Source organism: Quercus suber, unplaced genomic scaffold (assembly GCF_002906115.3).
Source record: "Quercus suber isolate HL8 unplaced genomic scaffold, Cork oak 2.0 scaffold_261, whole genome shotgun sequence".
In the NCBI taxonomy this organism is placed as follows: Eukaryota; Viridiplantae; Streptophyta; class Magnoliopsida; order Fagales; family Fagaceae; genus Quercus; species Quercus suber.
Window position 1 is genome coordinate 188,811 of NW_027069717.1, and position 7,221 is coordinate 196,031.

At 33.9% G+C, this 7,221-nt stretch overlaps 1 long non-coding RNA gene across 1 annotated transcript; it reads left to right on the plus strand.

The window, feature by feature from the left end:
* Positions 1 to 985: 985 nt before the first annotated feature.
* LOC111985650 (uncharacterized) lies at positions 986 to 1,689 on the plus strand. Its single transcript, XR_002880056.2, has 2 exons — positions 986 to 1,246; positions 1,371 to 1,689. It is a non-coding gene; the product is annotated as an uncharacterized LOC111985650 (long non-coding RNA).
* The last annotated feature ends 5,532 nt before the right edge of the window (positions 1,690 to 7,221 follow it).

Sequence of the window (7,221 nt, forward strand, 5' to 3'; positions counted from 1 at the left end):
ACCTCCTTAATAACTAGTTAATGTAAGTTTAAGTTAATTTAAGGGTATATTTGGTAGATCGTAATAGGCATTGTAATGTAATAGCTATTTAATTTGGTTTAGCTATTTTTATTACAAGGATTAGACAAATCCACCAAGAATTTTGAACCTTTCAAATGCATGGATTTGAAATAACTACTAAAATCAATAGATTTGAAATCTCTTAATTTCAAATCTATTAATTTAAAATTCAAATTCAAATCCAAGTTCCCAAACACACCCTTAACATTAAAATATTAAGAGATGGGTGTATATGAGAGTGTAAACTAGTAATGTCACATACACATCCATTGGGGCCAATTAAGTGAGCACACTTGGAATTTACTTAAACCAAGTTATCATGCATGCATGACATGTGGAATCCACTTGCACCAAACTATCATGCATGCATGAAATGTGGAATCCAATTACACCAAATTATCATGCATGCATGACATCTGGAATTTAGTTACACCAAGCTATCATGCTTGCGTGAAATGTGGAATCCACTTACACCAAGCTATATGTCATCCAAGCTATCATGCATGTGTGACATCTGGAATCCACTTACACCAAGCTATCATGCATGTAAGACATTTGTAATTCCTCTAAATAACCTTGTTTGAATGTATTAAAATAAAGAAATGAAAGGTAAGTAACTTTGTTTGTAAGTAAGATAAAGGAAAATGAATGGAATAATTTTAAGACAATATTATTATATTAAACCCTATTTTTAATTCTCTCATTTTCTTCTAAACCAAATAAAAAAGTTTTTTATCCTTCCACTTTTCTATCCTTCCAACTAAACATGTATAAAAGAAAATTTGATTTCTTATATTCTCCTAATTTTCTATCTTTCTCATTTCTATCTTCCCATTTTTCCATACCCCTCTAACTAAACGGACCATAAATGAAATAACAGTTTTTATATTAAAAAAAATTATGAAAGAAGAAGAAAGCTGAAATCACTCAGTTGTCATCAAAGACAATCCACATATTGTAACGTAAAAATATACAATTCTTATTTAAAGTGGTACTCAAAGAGTCTATCATAAAAAAAGTGGTACTCAAAGATTTCTAGTTGGTTGGTAAAGTAAATAGAAAAGAAAGAGTCCTTTTATTCCTTTTACAATAACAAATTCGATCGGCAGCTAGAACAATCAAAAAGTAATGGGGAATACTACTTTCAAAATGGCTTTCTTGCTAGTCTTATTGGCTTTTGCAGCATGTTAGTCTCCCTCTCTCTCTCTCTCTCTCTCACACACACACACACACACACGCACACACACAAGTTTTGGTTTTGGTTTTGGTTGTTTACATGTTGATAGTGGCTAATAACATACAAATGTCAGGTTTATCATTGTCAATGATGGCAAGTGCTGCAGCAACGGGAAAGGGAGATCGGTGCTCCAGCGATGCTGATTGCAAAAAAGTTCAATGTGGTTCTGGACTCATCCCTTATTGCTTAAGTGGAGCTTGCGATTGCATACACATTATAGCACATGCATTGACACGAGAACAAGCGACAACTGTTGAAGCCAATTCCTCCAACAATTAGCAGCAAAAACGCACGAGTTGTCATCTCATTTTAGATTAATGCATTTTTCCTTGAGTTCCTATCCAATCAAATCAAGTGAAATAAGATCCTTAATCTATTATGAGTGGAAAGGCTTCAGTTAAGGGTTCCCATAACCATTTTGCTTTGCTAGTTGCTAGCCTACAAGTAATATGTCATCAACTTTTGAATCCTTCAAGGCCAGAATTAAAAAGGGAATTTGGACCTAATGGCGTAAAAATTGAAAATTTGTTGAGATACCAAATAGAGAAATTGAAATTAACTCTTATATTAATTGTAAAATCACTAACCTTTTTTTTTTTTTTTTTGCAAGAATAAAATAAACAAATTCGAATTAGAATCAACACAATTAATGAGGAGCGTTTCAAAAATATGACTTCATTTATTCAATATCAAAACTTTGATACCTTTTGTGAATATGAAAAAGATTTGAAGTTAGGATGTTAGAGCATTCACATTTGTCTCACCAATTTAATATTTTAGCAAAAATTTATCTAAACTCAACTGAAACAAGCGTGCATCAGCCTCATTAAATTAACTAAAGTTTGTAAAGAGGTTAGTCTCATCGCTATATGTACTAAGTCTCTATCTTCTCTACATTAAATTTTAATGTTGATAAAGTATTGATGCTGATGTGTGTATGAAAATAATATTTACCTAAACTAGCAAAAGTATAGTTTTTTTGGATTAATTTAACTAAATATTTGAGTAGACTGATGTGAATGCTTATACTACTAGTTAGGATTCTCAAAACAGTACAGAAATCTGTCCCAATAACAGAGCGTAACAAGTAGAATTAAATATATATATTTATATATATATATATATAGAGAGAGAGAGAGAGAGAGAGAGAATTTTAATTGGAAGGTGTTTTAACCTAATATGGTTTTCGTTTCAATGACAATTTGTTGAGGAACACAATAAGACATATTGTCAAAGTATATAACATGAAAATCTGTCCGAAGATAATCTTATATTTGAAAATTTCAAGAAATTTCAAAAATATGTAAATTTTCAAATTAGATTAACTCCATATTTGCAAAGATTTTTTTTTTTTTTTGAGAAATCATATTTTCAAAGAATTTAAAGTTGATAATGTGGTGCTCACACCATTTAAAAACTTGAATTAAAATTAAGAACTTCCTTCTTTTTCTTTTTTTCTTTTCTTTTTTTTTTTTTTCTTTTTTGGAGAGGATTTCAACTTATGGCGTAGACTCCTGATAATAGCTCTTTATCATTAAACCAAGACACCAATTGGTTTTTGGTGTAGGTAGGGATTGAACCTTAGATCTCTTATTTAACCATTAGAGACTTTACCAGTTGAGCTAACTATAACCCGCAAAAACCTCCTTAATAACTAGTTAATGTAAGTTTAAGTTAAGGGATAATTACACTATGCCCACCTGTGATTTGCCTCTAATTCTATATGTCCACCCGTGGTTTAAATTTTGACACTTTGCCCACCTGTGATTCTGACCGTGAGTGCTTCGTAACCGACCTCAATGTTTTCCATTACTCTAACACCAAATAAGTAAAAAACACATCTCAAAACGGATCAAAACTCACACACTCCCACTTGGCTTGCTCACCAAACTAACTCACTCCCACTTGCTTGAGACAACTGTGGCAAATTTGAGCCGAGGAAGAAAGACATAGTTGTCTTTCTTCCTAGAGAGAGAAACCCGAGGAAGATGGGTTTCTGAGGCATAAGATCCCAGATCTGGTATTGGGTATGATCCGAAATTCGAATCAAATAGTTGAGAGGGACTGATACGATTTCCTCAGTAGGTTGATGAAGGATAACTGAGGTGTCGCCGTCAATGAGAAATGAGTACGAGGAAGTTGGCGAACTCTACGTTTTGCGTGGGGTGGTTCTATTTGTTTTTTCTTTTAATTGTTAAGCGAAGAAGCCACGTTGTTCTTGGGGTTGGCTTTGGAAGCAAAAGACAATTTCATTTGGAATTGGGAAGAGACATGGAAGTTGTCCAATATTATGCCTTTTTTTTTCTTTTTCTTTTTTTAATTTTGCTCCTACTATGAAGAAACAATTTGTTTTCTTCTAGTCTAGGTTCTTACGAGGGAGACTTGGATATTAATATTATAACTAAAAAATCAAGTAATGATGTGTTAAAGGAGATTATAGGAAGAAGAACTAGTTGAGTAAATGTGAGATCGTGAAATTTAAATAAGATGAACAGAGGAGCATGCACGATCAGCTTTTCACAAGTAAAAATGGTTTTGATCTACCTGCAACAGCTGAACAGAGGAGCACGATCAAAATCCAGGTTCAATATGTGGGAGTGAGTGAGTTTTAATCCGTTTTGGGATGTGTTTTTTACTTATTAGGTGTTAGAGTAACGGAAAACATTGAGGTGGGCTACGGAGCACTCACAGTCAGAATTACAGGTGGGTAAAGTGTCAAAATTTAAACCACGGGTGGGCACATAGAATTAGAGGCAAACCACAGTAAAGTGTAATTATCCCTTATGTTAATTTAAGGGTATATTTGGTAAACTGTAATAAGTAATGTAATGTAATAGCTATTTAATTTGGTTTAGCTATTTTTATTACAAGGATTAGACAAATCCATCAAGAATTTTAAACCTTTTAAATAAACAAATTTTCCATATATACATAATAATTATGAAAATAAAAAGTGATAAATAAATAATCTTTCTTTCAAATTTAAAAAATATTATTTTTTAGGAAATATAATTATACGAGTAAGATATTTCCTAAAATATATTTTAAGTTTTATTCTAATGTTACAATTTAGATAATATGATTTAAACATTCTATTATCTTTTGGTTTCAATTCTTGTATTGTCCCCAAACAAATGAATAGTAATAAGTATTACATTACAACATCTTGTATTCTTTGTAATAATTATTCTTATTCCTATGTAATCACCAATATAATCTACCAAACGTGCCCGAAATGTTATTTCCTTGAGCAACACACAGTTGAGTTCCGTGTGGTATATAAGTAATTGGTAACTATGTTTTATATTAAAATTTCCTATGAAACAATACCTTGATGGTGTGTTTGGATGACATGATTTGGGCAATTGGATTTGGATTTGGGTGATTAAAATCCAAATAACTTGTTTGGGAAGTTTAAAAAATGTCAAGGATTTAGATTTGACAAATCCATCAAGAATTTTAAACCTTTTAAATACTTGGATTTAAAATAACTACTAAAATCAATAGATTTGAAATCTCTTAATTTCAAATCTATTAATTTAAAATTCAAATTCAAATCCAAGTTCCCAAACACACCCTTAACATTAAAATATTAAGAGATGGGTGTATATGAGAGTGTAAACTAGTAATGTCACATATACATCCATTGGGGCCAATTAAGTGAGCACACTTGGAATTTACTTAAACCAAGTTATCATGCATGCATGACATGTGGAATCCACTTGCTCCAAACTATCATGCATGCATGAAATGTGGAATCCAATTACACCAAATTATCATGTGAAAGTTCAAAATGTGTGTAAAACACCCTTGAATGTTTAGACCCCAAATTACGAAATATCAATTCAAGCTTATTATCAAACAATTAATGTGCGGAACATGAACATAAGCCAAATACAGAATTGATAAACAATCTAAGCCAAATATAATCACATCCACAACATAAAATAAATGGCAAAGATAAAGGAAGAGAGATGCAAATACAAGGACAACACTCGATGTGTTATCGAAGAGAAAACTGAAGCCCTCGGTGTAAAACCTCTCCGCCGCCCTCCAAGTGGTAAATAATCCACTAGAAAATGTAGTTGGGATACATGAACAGCAATAGACCCTCCAAGCCTAATCTACCCAAGTACCTAAGCCCTCCAAGCTTCTTGCTCCAATGAGGTTGCGTCGAACCTTTTTCTTTTCTAACTTACTGGATTCCGCTATAAACCATAGCATCAACCAATAGTCATTGGTCCCTTCCAAACTGCTTCCCTTAGTACCAAATAAACCTTTTCACAGACGTGGGTGTGATGAGAAAAGGATTTGGTCAAAAACCTCTCAAGGATGTATCAATGGAGAGGAAAATAGTAGAGGAATTTGTAGAGTCTCTTAGTGAAGATTGGGGATGAGGCAATCTTGTTTTTCTCTAGGATTTCTCTCACAAAATTCTCTCTAGAAGCTCTCTACATTTCGTGGGTATAAGGGTCTATATATAGTGGTGTGTGATTGGAATACGAAGAGTCAGGTTTGACCCTTCGCGAGGTAACGGCCTAGTCAACCTGGGACTTTTGTCTTATAGTGCAATAGCTGGCGTGACCCTTCACCTTCCCGCATGCTTCTCACATGCACAGCATTTGGCGGCTTGCAAGCCGCGAGTCAGTCACGAGTCAGTCGCGAGTCCTAGCTGCGAGTCTCTGCTTCTTTGCACAAAGATAAGCAATTCTTCACACTCTCTTCACACACTACCCTTACATGAATCTCACCTAAATATAGGGTTACTAAGTGCTACATTACAAGCAAATTGGCACGGAATAAAGCCAACAAGATGGTTGATAAATTTCAACCTTACAATCTCTCCCTTTGACTATTCCGTAACAAAACCCTAAAACAAACTCTAAACTTAACGCGTGAGTTGGGAACAGTTGGAAAACTCACTTACACCTAACTCTAGAATCTGTGAAGCTCTTGAATCATAAACCAAAACATCTCCTGAAACACAATAACACAATAAGATCATTGTATGCAGAAAACTTGCAATGCATATGGAGCAAGCACAATGGAATAAAGCAATAGACCATGGCAAGACCAAAAACAAGCAATCACTATAACCAAGTGATCACAATACTCATTCACACTTGGAATGAACATCCGGACATTCAAGCTGTCAGACACAAGGTAAATCACTTGAATGACCAACACTCAACCAATGCACAGTACATGAAGTATATGCATCTAAGAATAAAATCCTACATAAAGCAAGGTACAAACCATAAAGCCTACAAAGTACATAGAAACAAACCCTAAAAGCTTACAAAAGCAATATGGGTACAAAACATAAATAGAAACCTTAAAAACCTACAAAGGTACCAGGTACAAACAAAACATACAATAAGATATGTTGAAAACATCATAATATATACTGAATAACTACAGAAATAAATAACTGTACTAGTGAACCATAAGTTTTCCAAAAGTATAGAAACCATATCAACACAGGATAAAAACTATAATAAACACAACAAAGTATGTAGCAACTATAAAAACTCTAAAAACTCCCCCTTTTAGTATACACACTCCTTTTCATTCTTAAGCTTCTCTCCCCCTTACTGTGCTGCTCTTTCCCTTTTTGGCACGAATAGCTAAAGGCTGTCTTCCAGCTTCTGTTGTATGTTATCTAATTGTAACTCAATGGTTCCGGGACGCATTTGAGTTTAACAATGAAAGGAGTGGAGAAGTCGTTCTAAATTAGAAATCCGATGAAGCACATTTTCGATGAAGTAACTTTGCTTGGGAATTTGAAATCCAGGAGGAACAGACGGGGTGCCGGTTGATTGTACAGGAGTCACTGTAGCATGAGCAAATAGAGATGCATGTGTGGATGGCTCACTCTTAGGTTTCTTGGAGGAGTGCTCTTGCTTGCTTGGAGAGTGTGTATG